The sequence below is a fragment of the Gossypium arboreum genome, chromosome 8 (assembly GCF_025698485.1).
Source record: "Gossypium arboreum isolate Shixiya-1 chromosome 8, ASM2569848v2, whole genome shotgun sequence".
Taxonomy (NCBI): Eukaryota; Viridiplantae; Streptophyta; class Magnoliopsida; order Malvales; family Malvaceae; genus Gossypium; species Gossypium arboreum.
This window is the reverse complement of record NC_069077.1, coordinates 39,699,657-39,717,798: the sequence shown is the minus strand read 5'-3', so window position 1 is coordinate 39,717,798 and position 18,142 is coordinate 39,699,657. Positions and strand designations below refer to the sequence as shown.

The 18,142-nt window shown below is 37.1% G+C and overlaps 1 non-coding gene across 1 annotated transcript; it reads left to right on the top strand.

The window, feature by feature from the left end:
• The first annotated feature begins 4,056 nt into the window (after positions 1-4,056).
• On the top strand, positions 4,057-4,162 carry LOC128280083 (small nucleolar RNA R71). The gene has a single exon (XR_008270264.1). It is a non-coding gene; the product is annotated as a small nucleolar RNA R71 (small nucleolar RNA).
• Positions 4,163-18,142: the final 13,980 nt, after the last annotated feature.

Here is an 18,142-nt window from a genome sequence, read left to right as displayed (position 1 = left end):
TCCATTTGAGTTCTTGGTTTGCTACTTCAACTTGTCCATTAGTTTAAGGATGGTATGGGGTGGTCGTTCTATGATGAACTTCGTATTTCTTAAGGGTTTTTTCAAATTGGGTATTATAAAAATGAGTGCCCCTATCGCTGATAATTGCTCTAGGTGTTCCAATCTCGAAAAGAGTTTTTTAAGGAAATGTACTACCACTCTAGCATCATTAGTAGGTAGAGCTTGAGCTTTTACCCATTTAGACATGTAGTCAACTGCTACTAAGATATATTTATTTCCAAATGAACTGGGGAATGGGCCCATGAAATCGATACCCCACACGTCAAATATTTCATAAGAAAGCATATAGTTTTGAGGCATTTCATCACATTTAGATATGTTACCTGTCCGTCATTTGTCACATAAAGTAACATACCTGATAGCATCTTTGAATCACGAAGGCCAATAAAAACATGATTCAAGTACTTTGTATGCGGTTTTTGTTCCACTATAATGTCCTCCGATTGGCCCTGAGTGGCAGTGTTCCAATATTTTTGATATTTCTGATCCTGTAACGCATCTTCTGATGACTTGATCTGTACATCTGCGAAATAGAAATGGATCGTCCCAAAATTAGTTTTTTACATTATTAAAGAATCGCTTCTTTTGCTGGTGTGTTAACCCTTTTGGGATAATGTTAGCAGTTAAAAAATTTGCGATGTCTGTAAACCAAGGTACCTCGGAGTCAGATATAGCGAAAAATTTTTCTTCAGGGAATGAATCATTTATTTCCACATCATCTAATTCTTTGGTGTTGGTTTTCTCGAGCCTGGATAGATGATCAGCCGCTAGATTTTCAGCTCTTTTCTTATCCTAAATTTCCAAGTCAAATTCCTGCAAAAGGATAATCTATCGGATGAGTCGAGGTTTTGCATCGGTTTTAGTTAAAAGATAGCAAAGGGTGGAATGGTCAGTGTAAACAACAACTTTAGACAATATAAGATATGATCGAAACTTATTAAAAGCAAAAACCACAGCTAACAACTCTTTTTCCGTAGTAGTATAGTTTTCTTGTGTAGCCGTTAAGGTTTTGCTGGCGTAATAGATAGGTTGAAAATGCTTATCTCTTCACTGTCCCAGTACTGCACCTACTGCAAAATCACTCGCATCACACATTAATTCAAATGGCAAGTTCCAATCAGGTGCAATTATAATTGGAGCATTAACTAATTTATCCTTTAGAGTATTAAATGCTTCTAAACATTCCTGATTGAAGTTAAAATGTATATCTTTTTCTAGCAATTTAGTTAAAGGCTTATCTATTTTAGAGAAATCCTTAATGAATCTTCTATAAAAACCAGCATGTCCTAAAAAACTTCTAATAGCCTTAACTGAACTAGGAGGTGGTAATTTCTCGATTGTTTCTACTTCAGATTTGTCCACCTCAATCCCTTTACTAGAAATTTTATGCCCTAGTACAGTACCTTCTTGAACCATGAAGTGGCATTTCTCCCAGTTAAGCACAAGGTTTGTTTCTTCACATCTTATTAAAACTTATTTTAAATTTTTAAGGCAAAGATGGAAAGAGTTACCGAATACCTAAAAATCATCCATGACGACTTCCATGATATCTTCCACGAGTTCGTTGAATATAGCTATCATACAACGCTGAAAAGTAGTAGGGCATTACATAATCCAAAAGGCATTCTACGATAAGCGAACGTACCATATGGGCATGTGAATGTCGTCTTTTATTGATCTTCAGGAGCTATTGGGATTTGGAAGTAACCAGAGAGTCCGTCTAGGAAGCAGTAATACATGTGTCCGGATAATCTTTCTAACATTTGGTTAATGAATGGCAAGGCAAAGTGATCTTTTCTTGTGGCATCATTTAGTTTCCTGTAGTCTATGCAAACTCTCCATCCTGTAACCATTCGTGTTGGGATTAGCTCATTCTTCTCGTTGGTCACAACCGTCATGCCTCCTTTCTTAGAGAGAACCTGCACTGGACTTACCCAAGAACTGCTAGAAATAGGATAAATAATTCTAGCATCTAGAAGTTTAATTACCTCAGCTTTTACAACTTCCTTCATGTTGGGGTTCAGACGTCTTTGAGCTTGCACACATGGTTTGTATTCATCTTCCATTAAAATTTTGTGGGTGCAAAAAGAAGGACTGATTCCTTTAATGTAAAAAATTTTCCATGCTATGGCCTTCTTATGTTCTTTTAATACTTGGATTAATTCCTCTTTCTCCTTGGGTTACAAATTAAAAGCAATAATAACTGGTAATGTAGAATTATTTCCAAGGAATGTATATTCTAAATGGTTTGGTAATTGTTTAAGTTCCAGTTTGGGAGGCTCCTCAATATAGGGTTTTTGCTTAAGTTCATCGTTGATCTTAATACCCTCGTATTCTACTTGCCTTGACGGATGGTTGTTAGGTTCCTCATCTATCTCCTCGTCTTGAGCTGGACACAGTTCTGTCGTCTCCTCTTGCATAATTTCCTAAAAAGAGTCTTGAGTAATATGATCAATAGAGTCAATGAAATAAAATGAATCATCTTGTTCCCTAGAGAATCTCATAGCATCAAAAATTTTAAAGATCATTTCCTCATCACCTACTCTTAGTACCAATTTACCGTCAACCAAGTCAATCACGGCCCTAGCAGTGGCTAGAAATGGGCGCCCTAAAATTAAGGGTACTTCCACATCTTCATCCATGTCAAGCACAACAAAATCAACAGGGAATATAAATTTATCTACTTTTACGAGTACGTCTTTTATAATACCCTTGGGATATTTAACATATCTATCAGCTAATTGAATACTCATCCTAGTGGGTTTAGGTTCCCCAAGACCAAGCTGTTTGAACATTTTATAGGGCATCAAATTAATACTAGCGCCTAAATCAGCTAGTGCTTTTTCAATATTCAGATTACCAGTTAAGCAAGGGATAGTAAAACTTCTTGGATCTTTTAGTTTTGTTGGGAGCTTAATTTGGAGTATGGTAGAGCATTCCTCGTTGAGTTCTACTGTAGTTAAGTCCTCAAACATCCTTTTATTTGTTAAAAGCTCCTTTAAAAATTTTGCATATGTAGGCATCTGCGAGGCTTCAACAAAAGGTAAGTTGATATGTAATTGCTTAAAAAGTTCAAGAAACTTACCAAATTTTGCATCAATGCGATCTCTTTTTAATTTTTCTAGATATGGAACCGGTGGTGAATATTCCTCCAGTACTGGTTTGTCACTATTTTCGGGTTTTTCTTCCCTCCTTTGGCTTTCCATGGCTTCTTGTGCTAACTTTTTTTCAGATTCCGCTAACACTTTCCCACTCCTTAGTGTAACTGCTTTGACATGCTCTCTGGATTTAGTATTACTAAATAAATTTTTTGGTGGTCTTTTCGAGATTAGCTTAGACAGCTGGCTTATCTGAGTTTCGAGTCCTTGGATCGATGCTTGTTGATTCTTAACTGCTGTCTCTGTATTTTAGAAACGGGTTTCTGACACCGAGATGAATTTAGAAAGCATCTCTTCAAGGTTTGGTTTTTTCTCCTATTGATAAGGTGGCTGTTGAAAACCCTGAGGATTTTGTGGCCATGGATTTCTTTGACCTCCCCAGGAAAAATTTGGGTGGTTCCTCCAACCTGCATTATAAGTATTATTGTATGGGTTATTTTGAGATCTAAAGTTATTGTTACCCATATAGTTGACTTGTTCCTCTTCAGTTGTAGGATTGAAGGATTGGTATTCTATATGCACACCTCCTCCGCTTGAGTCGCACCTCATTACTGGATGTACCTATGTAGAACCAAGAAAACTATCAATCTTTTTATTGAGAAGTTCTACCTAATTTGAGAGCATGGTGACTGAATCGATGTTATAGGCGCCGGCTGTTTTCGTTGGCTTTGTCCTCATAACTTGTCACTGATAGTTATTCAGTGACATCTGCTCTATAAATTCATATGCATCTTTCGGTGTTTTATTGCTGATGGTTCCGCCAGCAGCTACGTCAATCATTTCTCTTGTCGAGGGATTCACACCGTTGTAGAACTTTTGAACTTGCAGCCAAAATGGTAACCCATGGTGAGGGCACCTTCTCAGTAAGTCCTTGTATCTCTCCCATGCATCGTAAAGTGTTTCTAAATCCATCTGCACAAAAGAAGAGATATCATTATGTAATTTAGCCGTTTTAGCCAGCGAAAAATATTTTAGTAAAAATTTCTCGGTCATTTGTTCCCAAGTAGTGATAGACCCTCGTGGTAACTAGTTTAACCACTGTTTAGCTTTGTTTCTCAGTGAAAAGGGAAATAACCGAAGATGAATGGCATCATAAAAAATGCCATTGATTTTGAATGTATCACAAAATTCAAGAAAATTAGCCAAGTGCGTGTTGGGATCCTCATCCTGCAAACCATCAAACTGAACAAACTGCTATATCATCTGAATTGTGTTAGGTTTTAGTTCGAAAGTATTCGCAGCAATAGCAGGTCTAACTATACTAGACTCAGTTCCTGTTAAAGAAGGTTTAGCATAGTCATACATAGTACGTGGAGTAGGATTTTGATTAGCTGCAATTGCAGGAGGCAGTTGATCGCCTGGGTTTTCAGCCATCTCGTCGGTTGGGGTTTGAGTATCGTCTTCTCGCTTGTTCTCCATGTAGCGTAAACTACGCCTTTATTTCTCTTTGATTTTTGCGAGTTGTACAATTAATTTCTTCGTCAAAGAGTAATGGTCCTGATAGGTTTCTTCTAGTCATAAACTATAAAATCTGCCAAGAGAGAAAAAAATAAATTAATAAATAATAAAATAAAATAAAATTGCAATAAAAATAAATGTCTAAAGTAATAAAAATTTAGTGTTCTTAATATTTTAGTTCCTCGGCAACGACGCCAAAAACTTGATCGCGTGATTCGTAACAAGTAATAAATATTTATAATGAAGATCAAACCTGGACTAACTATTATCACAACGAAAAGGCAACCGCACCTATCGAACAATAGTATAGTAATGACAAGACCGGGATATCGTACCTAAGGGAACCAAAAGTACTAGTAATAACTATCCTTTTATAATCTAGCCTAAGAATAAACAGGTTTGTTTTAATTAACTAATTATTTAAACTAAGAACGCACAGAGAAAAGAATTGGGGAATTGCTTTTGGGAAAATCGATTGACTTGAGACAATACCTAAGGGAAAATCCACTTAGACTTTACTTGTTATTCTGGCTCCGAATCGAACGACTTATTCATTCAACTTGTTCCGTAGAGATCCCTAAGTTATGTTATTATCCCTATTCAAGACTAATAACGTCTAATCCCTAGTTGAATAACCGAGACATTTCTCTAATTAACACTCTAGGGTTGCATTAACTCGATCTATGCTCCCCTTATTAGGTTTCACCCTAATCCGGCAAAATCTTATCACCCTATTTCTAGGCGCGCAATCAACTCTGCTTAATTATGGCAAATGTACTCTTAGACAGGGTCTATTCCTCCTCTGAATAAGAGCGTGTCTTGAATCAAGTATCCTAGGATATCAAAACAAAATTAAGAACACATAATTAAGAACAAGTTAAATATTTATCATACGATTCAGAAAATAATAACAAGATTCGTCTTAGGTTTCATTCCCCTTAGGTATTTAAGGGATTTAGTTCATAACTAAATAAGAAAACATCTCAGTAGAATAAAGAAAACATAAAGAAAACTCAAAAATCCTACAGGGGAATTGAGGAGAGATCTTCAGTCTTGATGATGAATCTGACTTTTGATATGGATCAATCGGCTTCCTTGGGGTAATTCCTTACCCCTCTTCTCCTCCTCTCTTTCTCTCCTCCTCTAGTGTGTATTTATAGGCTTTGGAATGCCTTGAAACCCCCTAAAGTGGCCTTTTCTGAATTGGGCTTAACTTGGGCTCAGCAGGGACACGCCCGTGTGACACGGCCGTGTGACGTGATTGCCAGGCCGTGTTCGATCCGTTAAATTGTACACGGCTGTATGGGTCAATGGCCTGGCCATGTGAATCGTGATAGCCTTAGTCGACAGCCTCAAAAGACATGGGCGTGTGAGCTACCCGTGTGGCAAGGCTTAAGCCGTGTCATCTTCTTGATTTGGTCCATTTTGTCCCTTTTTGGCTCGTTTTTGCCTCCTTTTAACTCTTGGTGCTCTCTTGAGTACAAAACATGAAATTAAAGCATTAGGAGCATCAAATTCACCAATTCTAATGAGAAATCATCTGTAAAATTTACGGTTTATCAAACCGTGTATCTAGGCTGTGTCAAAACTATAGGGTATATTGCATTAATTTGAAAAGGTACCCTAGGGGACACACGGTCGTGTAACATGACCGTGTATCGCACACGGCTGAGACACACGCCTGTGCCTTTACCTCTGTGGATAAAAATAGGCCATTTGAAAAGCCAATTTGCCACCCTATACTCATGCACACCTAGCCATCAAAATGGTATCATTTCAACACATATATAGGCAGCCAAAACATGTCAATTCACACACATATCGTGTCATCTATCATCAACCAATTCAAATACCAAATTCTATATTCAAAACATAGCAAATCAACATGCCACAATTATCAAACTCACATAACTCCTAAATAAATTTTCTCACATTTCTATCCACCAAATCATGCTTCTCAAACATACTAACTCATCATCCACAAATCATACCAAAATTTACCATTCCTCAAGCATTAATACATCAACTAATAACTAACCAAATGAACAACCATTTGGCTATATCAACAATTATGGAAAACATACCAAAACAGGCCAACATATAAAGCATTATATATACATCACATACATATCACTTGTCAACATATAAATCAAGCCAACTCAAATGGCCATACATGTAACACTGCTAACCTATATCTGTCGCCGGAGAAGGGTTACAAGGCATTACCAAACAATAAACAACTTAATCAAACGTTCATAATATTCTATACTTTCTAATGCAACCATACTTAAAACATTTAATTCAATTAGTAATTTGAAAACTTTAATACAATTTCAAATTCTACCATTTAATATTTACTCAACTTGATTACCACTCATATAAACAGCATGGACATTAGTTAATACAAACAACATGATTTGTACAATAATACCAGTTAAAAACAATCACACGGAAATAATCATACTTTTTCATATACCTCATTTAAACACTTATTAATTAAAAACTAATCATATCACTTTTCAAATCATAAAGCCATGCATATTGAACAAAAAATAAACTTAAGTACCATAATTGGTTATACTACATGAGCCTATTTACTAATATAAATAAAATATATTTAAACATAGTTACTAAATAACCTAAAGTATCTATTCTATTATTATAACTTATGCACATGTGACCAAAACAAATTGAAACATTTTGGACATGATTATCAATCAAAAGTATAAGCATTTCGCATGTTTATTCCTATGCCTTTAATTACATATTCACTGTCAAACATTTATACTACATTTGATCTTTCAAAATAACACTAATACCAAAGCAAATCTTACCAAGTACTTATCTATTTTATACCAAATTATTTAACCACAAATATGACACATTTTCAACCTAATATATAACCTAATATTTTGATCATTATTACCAAACAAAACATATTAACCAAAGCAATCATATAACATACTCATAATTTATCTTCTTCAACTGTACTAAATTAATCAACCATTCAAGCATAATATATACACATATATTTCCATTACAAACCGAATCAAATGACTAATACTCACTCGAATATACATATATATAAATATATATATCATCAACATTTTACTCCATTACTAAGCCAAATTAAATAACCATTCACAAGGACTAAACATATCATAAATCAAACTTACTGAAAGTAAGCTAAACATAAATTATTTGTTATACTTAACATAGCATAACAACCAAGCTCACATCTATTCCTATTTAAACATGAACCATAGCTGAATCAACCAAACACACACATCTACAATCACCAACCATTAAATAAGCACAAAATACAAACCATAATACACCCTACACATATACCTTGACATAACTTTATCACTATTAGAAAATATATCAACAATGATTCACATATAATTTATATACTTAGATACATATAAACCATAGTAGAAACATCAATAACCAAACATAACCATCACTTGATCAAAGCATAGAAATCAAAGATTAACAAAATAATAAACCATTTTTGCATGGCTCATATTTAGATACCCCAAAATCAAATATATATATATACTGGCCTATACATGCCATACGTTCAAATTCAACATATAAAAGTATCGAAATAGTCGATAGTGTGATAAACTTCACTAACGATCCCCGAGCTCGTAACTTGACTCCAAAATCTATAAAACAGAGGCAAACATATACACACAGTAAGCTATCATAGCTTAGTAAGTCATAAGCAAATAAATAATTCAATGACATAGTCAACTCAATTTAAAATAACATAATCACATTTAATCCCAAACTTAAAGTGTCATATACAACATATACCTTCAACATATACCTTCATATATAAATTTTACCTTGGCTAAATAGACATATATTTATTGTCAAATATCATTCAATTTCAAAGCCATAATATCATTTTATAACATAATGTCAACACACTCATATGTAAATACTAATGAATGCAACATGAATATCATATACTTATTCATAACATGTAGTCGAATGTAATTTACTAATACACATATATTTACATTAGCATCATGTTTTGTTTGCATCATATATCAAATAACCATCTTACCTTATTTTCAAATTGATAATCAAATATCACATACCTGATCTCTTTAGCTCGATTTACATATTCAATCACAACTTATCATTGCCCGTTAAACCATTCGAAATTTGATAGGACATGGAAAATCACACATATCGAATAATGCCAACGTCCCAGACGTGGTCTTACATGTAATCACATATCGATGCCAACGTACTAGACATGGTCTTACTCGCACATATATATCAGAATCACATATCGATGCCAACGTATTAAACGTGGTCTTACTCACACACATATATCGAAATCACATATTGATGCCAACATATTAAACGTGGTCTTACTCGCACATCACATATCGGAATCCTATGCCATGACATATGTATCCTAGCTATTCTTAAGGTTAGTACGGGGCTTTCTGACGTAACTCGATCGAATCAAACTCGTACACATAGATTCTAAGCTTATACATATTTGACCTTTACATATATGTATACTATTACATTATACATTTTAGTATATAGAGAATTCATATTGAATCGATTAATTAACATCTATTTGCCTATAAACTTTACTCAGACGGTGAAAATCGGAATGGGACGGCTAATCGACAACTTTGGTTTTCACCCGTTCCAAATCTGATTTCTTTGTTCTTGATCTAAACATATTCAAATTAAACTCATTCAAACATATTTTCACTCAATTTAGTCCAAAAACACATAAATGTCAAAATTACCATTTTACCCCTAACATTTCACACATTTTACAATTTACTCCAAATTGCACAAAACACAAAACATACAAAATTTGCACATACCATGCTTAGGCCGAATCTTCCTTATATTCATACAAGTCCATGCATTTCATTTATTTCACATTTTAGTCCCTCATTTTTTTATTTTTGTAATTTAGCCCTAATTACTCAAAATCATCAAAAATTCCAATACAAAACATATTAATCTAAAACATATCTTTCATAATTCATCAACTAACATAACAAAGCTCAAATATTCATCAATGGAATAACTCAAAATATTCATCAAAATCAGAAATTCAAGCATGGGCTTTGTACATTACACTGCAACAATCTCAAAAATATAAAAATTATAAAAAATCGAGCTAGTTACATACCTTAATCAAACTCATCATGTAATGACCCAAAACCCTAAATCCTGAAAACCCTGTTAAAATTATTTTTGTGTGTTGTGGCATGGATGTGTGTCTGACTTAGTGATGTAATGCTGTGGGAGTGTCTGAGAAGTCATGAGTTCAAGCCCTGGCCTGAGCAAGATTTTGGTTCTTTTTGAATAAACCCTTGTCTTAAGCTAGTAGACTTTTAAATTAATGTGAGTAAGGCATGACAGAAAAAGCCTACTTGCCTTATGGTAAGTGACGTGTGGAGTGTGCAAGGGGGTCTAAGGTTCGAATCCCTGCTGCTGCATATGGAGATTATTTTGACTGATGGTCATGGGAGAAGGTTATGTTTGACCGAAACTCTGCTGGGTTGAGTAGAGTTTGAACTTGTTTGTTGAGGAGATAATGGAGGAGTGATTTGAGGAGAATTTTGTGGGATTTGAACGGGAGAAGAGTTGTATCCGAATAGGTACTTTGACCATAAGAATTTTGCTTTGGAGTTTAGGAAGCTTCTCTTGCTATTCAACTCAGGTTTTTGCATTTTTGGTCTTTTTCACCTTTGTTTCTGAAGCCGTGCATTGCCTGGATTCTGTATCGAGTAGCCTTTCGATTTTTGGGAGTTTGATTCCACTCTTCTCTCTAACCCTCAAGTCCACTGATTTCTATCTTCACTCCCTTTTTCTCAATTGGTATTCTCCTCTTTGGCCGAATAGCACTTGTCCTTCCTCTCTCAAACCCTTTTCGATTGTTAGCCGTACTTGTGGACTGATTCGTTCCTTCTTCTTCTCTCCTTCTCTCAACTCTTCTGTTCTTCTTATTTTGGACGAATCTTATCAAGGCCTAACCATCTTCCTTCTCTTCTTTTCTTTTTGATCCTTGGACAATTCATGCTGAAGGACTGTCAAAATCCCATTGATCTATTGGTAAGTGTTATACAGTTTGTTCTCCCTAGCTGAACATTATTTGGCTTTCCTCTTAAAGGTTCAGCTTGTGTATCTTTTAGGCTGATTGGTTGTGTTTTCTCTTTTTCTACCATGGGGAAATGTCCATTTAACACTTCTTTACGTACAAAAGATGCTAGGGACTCAAGTTCATAACAAGGTGTTAGGCCGACGACTTTTCCCCTACAAGTGATATCTCCTTTATTGGTAAGTACTTTAAGTCCTAGATGTATTTATGTGGGATTGTAAATTCTTATAAATCAGTTAACTGTTTTAGGTGAAGGTAAAGAATTGGAGAGAATATGTGGTTTTGGAACAAGAGGGGTACTGTGATTGTTTGTTTGGTAAGTAGCTATGATTTTGTTTAACGTTTCAATATTATGATTTTGGGTTAACGATGGTTATAGACTAATAGAGGCAATGGTTGATCATAGGTTCTCGATCTCAGAAGTGGTTCGGCTACAACATCGCAACAGGTGTGTGTGTGAACAACACTATTATTAGATATGAAATGGTAGAAAAGTTGAAAAGCCAAAAACTGGGCTATCGACACCTTACAAGCGTGTGGCCGCCAGTGTGGCAGGTCGTGTCGTAAAACACGACCAATTGGTCAATGAGATGCCATGAGCATTTCCATGAACCAAAATGATATTAGGCCATTTTGGGCTGAACTGGACTGTGTGGGCCCAATGGGCCTGTGGGCCCCACATGGGAAAATCGTAAAAAAGTATGGTAAATAGTGGGCTTAGATGTATAAACTACACGCATAGGCCTATTATCACTAATTGTTTGTTAAGGTTGCACGGGTCACCCAAGACGACTGTGGACCTACTGTTGGGCCGGTAAGTGTACCTAGACCTTTATTTTGGTAAGATGATTGTTTTACCCCTGTGTGATGTATGATTGATTGAGCATGCCATTTGTACTATATATACATTCATATTATCTTGTATTGCATGGGTTGGGATATATGATTTAGGAAGAAGTGTACTGAAAAGCTTTAAGCCTATTACTGGTAGCTCTGTTGCAAATACTATTTTAGTGCCGCAATTGGTACTACTTGGTGTGGAGGGATGGGTGGGTCTATTTTATCCCCACATGATGCGTAGGTTTGGTATGGAGATGGTGTGTATAGGATGGATTGGGTAGGACTCGTTGTTTGCATACTGTACTACTCTGTTAATGGGCTTAGGCCCAGGCTGCTACTGTTACTGAAATGGGCTTAGGCCCAGACTGCAACAGTTACTAAAATGGGCTTAGGCCCAAATTGTTACTGTTACTGAAATGGGCTAAGGCCCTAACTATTACCGAAATGGCTTAGGCCCAAATTATTCTTACTCTGATTGATTGCTTTTATGGGATTTCAGACACTGAGTTTTTGAAAACTCACCCATCTGTTAACTGTGCAGGAAATCCCCAAGCATAGATGGATCGAGGCAACGGAGGACTCAGTGTTGGCCACTTGACTTAGTTATTTTCTTAAAATTTTATAAATAGAGATTACTTTTGGGTTTTTATTATGTAATAAGGCCTCTTTTAAGTTTCTTTTTAATTTAGGGGATTTATTTACCTTGATTTTTTTACTAAAAGTACTAGGACACAGATTTTCAAGAAAATATAAACAAATGTTTTTCTAAAACATCACAATTACACAAAATATTTTGAGAGCTTCCACAACAAACACTGTTTTAAAGGGTAATAACAATCTAATATGATCAATATTTTGTTCAAACAACTTGAGCTTTCACAACAAACATACACCCTAAATTTTTGTTAAGAACTCAAAGAAGTTTCTAGGTGGAACGGATTTTCCAAGAAATTATATTATGAAAAACACTCCAATGTGACATTGTAGATTCGGCCATAACATCTAGGCTGGGTTTAGGGTGTTACATTTAGTGGTATCAGAGCTGACTTTCAGAACTCAGCTGTGGATTTAGGTTTTTCAAAAAGGTGGAAATTTTAACAGAATTGTTTCAAATAGTTTAAAGTGATTAATATAATTTGGAAATGTCTTACTGAAAGAGTGGTACACCGAGCCTTCGCATCGATCCTGTAAGTCTTCTAATTGATTATTCTGAAAGGATAATACTGAAGTGTTAGTACTAAGACTACTTTAGGTAGTAAAATTGTACTGAACTCTCTAGTTAGAGTAAACTATGAACCGTAGTAAGACTATGAACTGCGAAAACAAAACTCTGAGATAATATTGTTCATAAGATATCTGTAATAAACACTGGAATAATAAACTAATTAGTATAAAACTTTTAATATAGATAAAAGTGTGATTAGATAATAAGCACTAGAGGTACTCGTGGTAGAGGTTGCGACAGAGGCTGTGGAAGTGCTTGGGCTGGGTCTTCATCATCTGGACACCAGCCTAATGAGGAAGCTAGAGGCGCACCAGCTTCACCTATGGCTGAGACATGATCTCAAAATCGAGTAGCTAGGGACGATGCATTGTTCCAAGCAATGTTAATGACTCTAGAAAGGGTCGTTGGGCCAAGTACTGGCACTGTGGGTCGTGGGTCGGTTACAGAACAACTCAGGTCTAATGGGGCAGAGATATTTAGGGGTATTGCTAGAGTTGCCTCTAATACGGCTAAATATTGGATTGAGGCCATAGAAAGGATCGTGGATGACCTTGACTGCACCCCTGATCAAAAGCTAAAAGGGGCAGTATCATTACTGAGAAACGAAGCATACCACTGGTGGCTTACTATCAATGAGGGCACTCAAGCTGATCGATTGACCTGGGAGTTTTCCAAGACTACTTTCTAGGCTAAGTATGTGGGTGCCACCTATGTAGATGCCCGTAGGAGGGAATATCTGAACTTAACTCATGGAGATAGGATAGTGGCTGAATATGAGGCCAAATTTTTATGACTGAGCTGCTATGCACGTGGGATGGTGGCTACAGAATACGAGTGGTGTTTGATTTGAGGATAGCCTCAGGGATGATCTGAGGGTTCTAATAGCTCCTCAGAGGGAGCGGGATTTCGTAGTACTGGTTGACAAGGTAAAAATCGCCGAGGATGTGACGCGTGCTGAGTACAAGAATAGAGAGAAAGGCAGAGGTAAGAGGGATGCTGAGCCCTCAAATTCTTTTCAGAGGCTTAAGGAAAAGCCTAGAACTGATGGGCTAATTAGAGTTAGGACCCCTGCTGCTACTACTACTGGATCAAAGTTTTGTGTAGATCGTGGAAAATGCCACAAGGGCAAATATTGGAAAAAGATGGGTGCATGTCTAAGATGTGGATCGTTGGAGCACTATGTTAGGGATTGTCCATGGTGGCCTAACTAGACACAAGCTATTGGTTTGGGTAATGTACAGTGGGGTGCTCAGTAGCCACTGAGAAGTCGAGGTCAGGCCATGGGTGGAACTGGTTTAGGTCGTGGTTGTAGAGCACCAGACAGAGCTGCTGGTCATATTGAGGCGAGGCAGCTAGCACTGGTTTATGTTGCACGTTGTCGAGAAAACGAAGATACTCTGGATGTCATTACAGACACGTTCTTTATCCATAATGTACTTTATAATGCATTAACTGAAGTTCGATCTACACATTCATACATAGCATGCTTTGTGGCTAAGATATTGAGTTTTATGGCTGAAAACATTATGAGTGAGATTATTGTTCTAAGTTCGTTAGGGCAGTATGTTTGGATAAATAAGATGTTTAGAGATGTTCCCTTGGAGATACAAGGAGTTATCTTTCTGACCGATCTTATGGAGCTACCTTTCAGAGAATTTGACCTAATACTGGGCTTGGATTGGTTAGTTAAACATCGGGTAAGCTTGGATTGTGCCACTAAATGGGTTGTATAGAGAACTAAGGCAGATGAGGAGGTAGTGGTAATTGGGGAACGACGGAACTATTTGAGTAATGTAATTTCTGCACTGTCGGCTAAGAAGTTGGTTTGCAAGGGTTGTGAGGTGTTCTTGGCCTATGTTAGTGTGTCGGATGTTGGGGACTCTTCGGTAAAGGATATGAGGACTGTTAAGGATTTTTTGGACATCTTTCTTGAAGAGCTACTAGGTTACCTACAAAACGTGAAGTGGAGTTTGGGATTGAGCCCCTTCCTGGTATGGCTCCAGAGTCCATCGCCCCTTACAGAATGGCACAGAAGGAGCTTGTGGAGCTTAAGGCCTAGATTCAAGAATTACTGGACCGTGGGTTTACTCAACCTAGTGTGTCTCTGTGGGAGCACCAGTCTTGTTTGTGAAAAAGAAGGATGGATCCATGCGTATGTGCATCGACTACAGACAACTGAATAAGTTGACCATTAAGAATAAATACCCTCTGCCAAGGATTGATGATTTGTTCAACCAACTGTAAGGGGGTCAGTTTTCTCTAAAATAGATCTTTGGTCAGGGTATCACAAACTAAGAGTTAAAGAGGCTGATGTGCACAAGACAGTGTTTAAGACTAGTTATGGTTATTACGAGTTCTTGGTAATGCCTTTTGGACTAACAAATACACCGTCAGCTTTTATAGATCTGATAAACATAGTGTTTCAACCCTATCTAGATCGGTTTGTTGTAGTATTTATCGATGACATACTGGTGTATTCGAGGACTAAAGATGAACATGATAAACATCTACGAGTACTTCTGCAAAATTTGAGGGAGAAACAACTGTATGCCAAATTCAACAAGTGTGAATTCTGGTTACGTGAGGTAACATTTCTTGGTCATGTGGTATCTGCTGAGGGGATTAGGGTTAATCCTCAGAAGATTGAGGCTGTTTTGGGTTGGAAGTAGCCTAAGACTGTATCAGAAATTTGTAGTTTTTTGGGAATGGCCGGGTACTATCGAAGACTTGTAGAGGGGTTCTCACTGATTGTCGCACCCTTAACTAAGTTGTTATGTAAGGGTGTACCATTTAACTAGACTGATGTGTAGTAGGAGAGCTTTGAGAAGCTCAAGAAAGTTCTGACTAAGGCCCCTGTCTTGATTCAGCCAGAGTCTGGGAAAGAATTTACTGTCTACAGCGATGCATCACACGTTGGTTTGGGTTGTGTGTTGATGCAAGGGGGTAAGGTGGTAGCTTATGCATTTCACCAGCTTAAAACGCAATGGATGAATTATCTGACCCATGACTTGGAGTTGGTCGCAGTGGTATTCACATTGAAATTACTTTTACATGAGAAGTGTATCATTTACGTGGTTCATAAGAGCCTCAAGTATCTCCTCACTCAAAAAGAGTTAAATCTTAGGCAGCGTAGATGGATTGAGCTGCTTAAGGATTATAATTGTTCGATTGAATACCAAGGCCAATGTGGTGGCTGACGCACTGATTCGTATGGCTATGACTGATATGAGAGCAATGTTTTCTCGTCTTAGATTATTTGATGATGGTAGCTTGTTGGCTGAAAAGTTAAACTAGTATGGACTGAGCAAATTAAGAGTAAACAGTTGGAAGATAAGTCATTGGTTCTTTGGTTCCATCAGATTGAGAATGGTAATACTGTGGATTTTGGGCTAAATAATGAAGGTGTACTCTATTTTTGAGGCAGAATTTTTGTACTTAAGGATACTAAGTTGAGGCAGACTTTACTGCGAAAGGAGCATAGTAGTCCTTATGTTATGCACCTAGGTGGAAATAAGATGTACAGAGATCTCCGTGAGATATACTAGTGGTCAGGTCTTAAGCGTGAGATTACTGACTTTGTGAGGAAATGTATGACTTGCCAACAGGTTAAAGTGGAACACCAGTTGCCTTCTGGGTTGCTTCTGCCGATTAAGATTCCGCTGTGGAAGTGGGAAAGAGTAACTATGGACCTTGTGAGTGGGCTACCCCTCATGCCTTCTAAGAAAGATTCAGTATGGGTCATTGTGGATCGGTTGACCAAAACTGCTCATTTCATACCAGTTCACACAGATTATTCATTACAAAAATTGGCTAAGCTGTATGTATCTGATATAGTGAGACTGCATGGGGAACCAGTTTCCATAATTTCTGACAAAGATCCTCGCTTCACATCTTGATTCTGGAAGAAGTTACATGAAGCCCTGGGTACACGGTTGTACTTCAGTACTGCGTTCCATCCTAAGACAGATGGTCAGTCAGAGAGGGTAATTCAGTACTGGAAGACATGTTAAGGAGTTCTGCGATTGACTTCCGAGGCAGTTGGGAGGATTACTTGCCACTAGCAGAGTTTGCTTACAATAATAACTATCAGTCTAGCATATAGATGGCACCTTACGAAGGACTATATGGTCGTAGGTGTCGCACTCCATCATGTTGGACTGAGTTTGTAAATCCCTAAAAATCCTAAACTTTCTTTTTATGATGGTTTTGATAAAATGTGTGCTTAATATTCCTAGTCAAGTGTTATTTATGTGATAATAGGCCTTGGTTAAGTTTGTAGTTTGAACTTTGGGGTGAAGGAAATTATAGTTTAATAATTATAAGAACCTTGATAGCAAGTAGTTTGCATTTTAAATAAATGAAGGAAGAACTGGACACAAGGAGCCTTGTGTTAGAGTGGCAAGTAGCGCGACATACGGGGCTTAGAGGTGGTGTCACATGCATCGTAAGGAGATTTCCTTGCTCAAAAGAAGGACTTATTTTGGCTCAATAAATGGCCAGTAGTCGCGTTGGATGTGAACTCTGAAGGGAGTGATCAAAGGAGAAATTTAAGGGATTAGTTTTTAGGGAGAAAAGTTAGGAGATGAGGGGTGCAGAGAAGTGGAGCTGAATAGGGAATTTGAGGGATAGGTAAATTCGACTATAGTATATATAGGTGCCGAAATTACTTCTCTTCCTTTAGCCGAACTCCTCATTTTTTTCTTTGTGTTGCCAAAACACTTTTCTCTCTAAGTGCTCAGAAGCCGAATTCCTTGTTCCTTGCTTACTGATTTTCCATTCTTTCTCTTCTCAAAATCTTTTTTGATTCACCTTTGGTTTTAGCCGATTCCTTATTCTGTTCTTCTTATTTGTACCGAATAACCCCTTTCACCATACAAATCTCCAAAGTCGAATACCTCTTTGGCTGAAGACCCTCTGTGCCGCCACTACTCCCTCTACTTTGGCCGATTCTTGTGGGATTAGTATCGAATCTCGAATTTCAAATCTTTGCCGAATTGCTCCTTAGGCGTTTTGGGGTTTGGGTAAGTGTTTCTTTTTTATTGGTTAAGGTTGGCCGAATGGTCATGGATGTTTTAAGAGTGACTTAAGATGATTGTGAGTCACTTTTTGGTTAGTTCTTAATGATTAAGATTGATGTAGATTTAAGGAATACTCGTGATTAGTGATCAAGGAAGGTTTGTAAGGCTTGTCATTCAAGGAAAGGCAAATGTGAGATTTTTGGCTTTTGGTGATCGTATTTGATAAGTA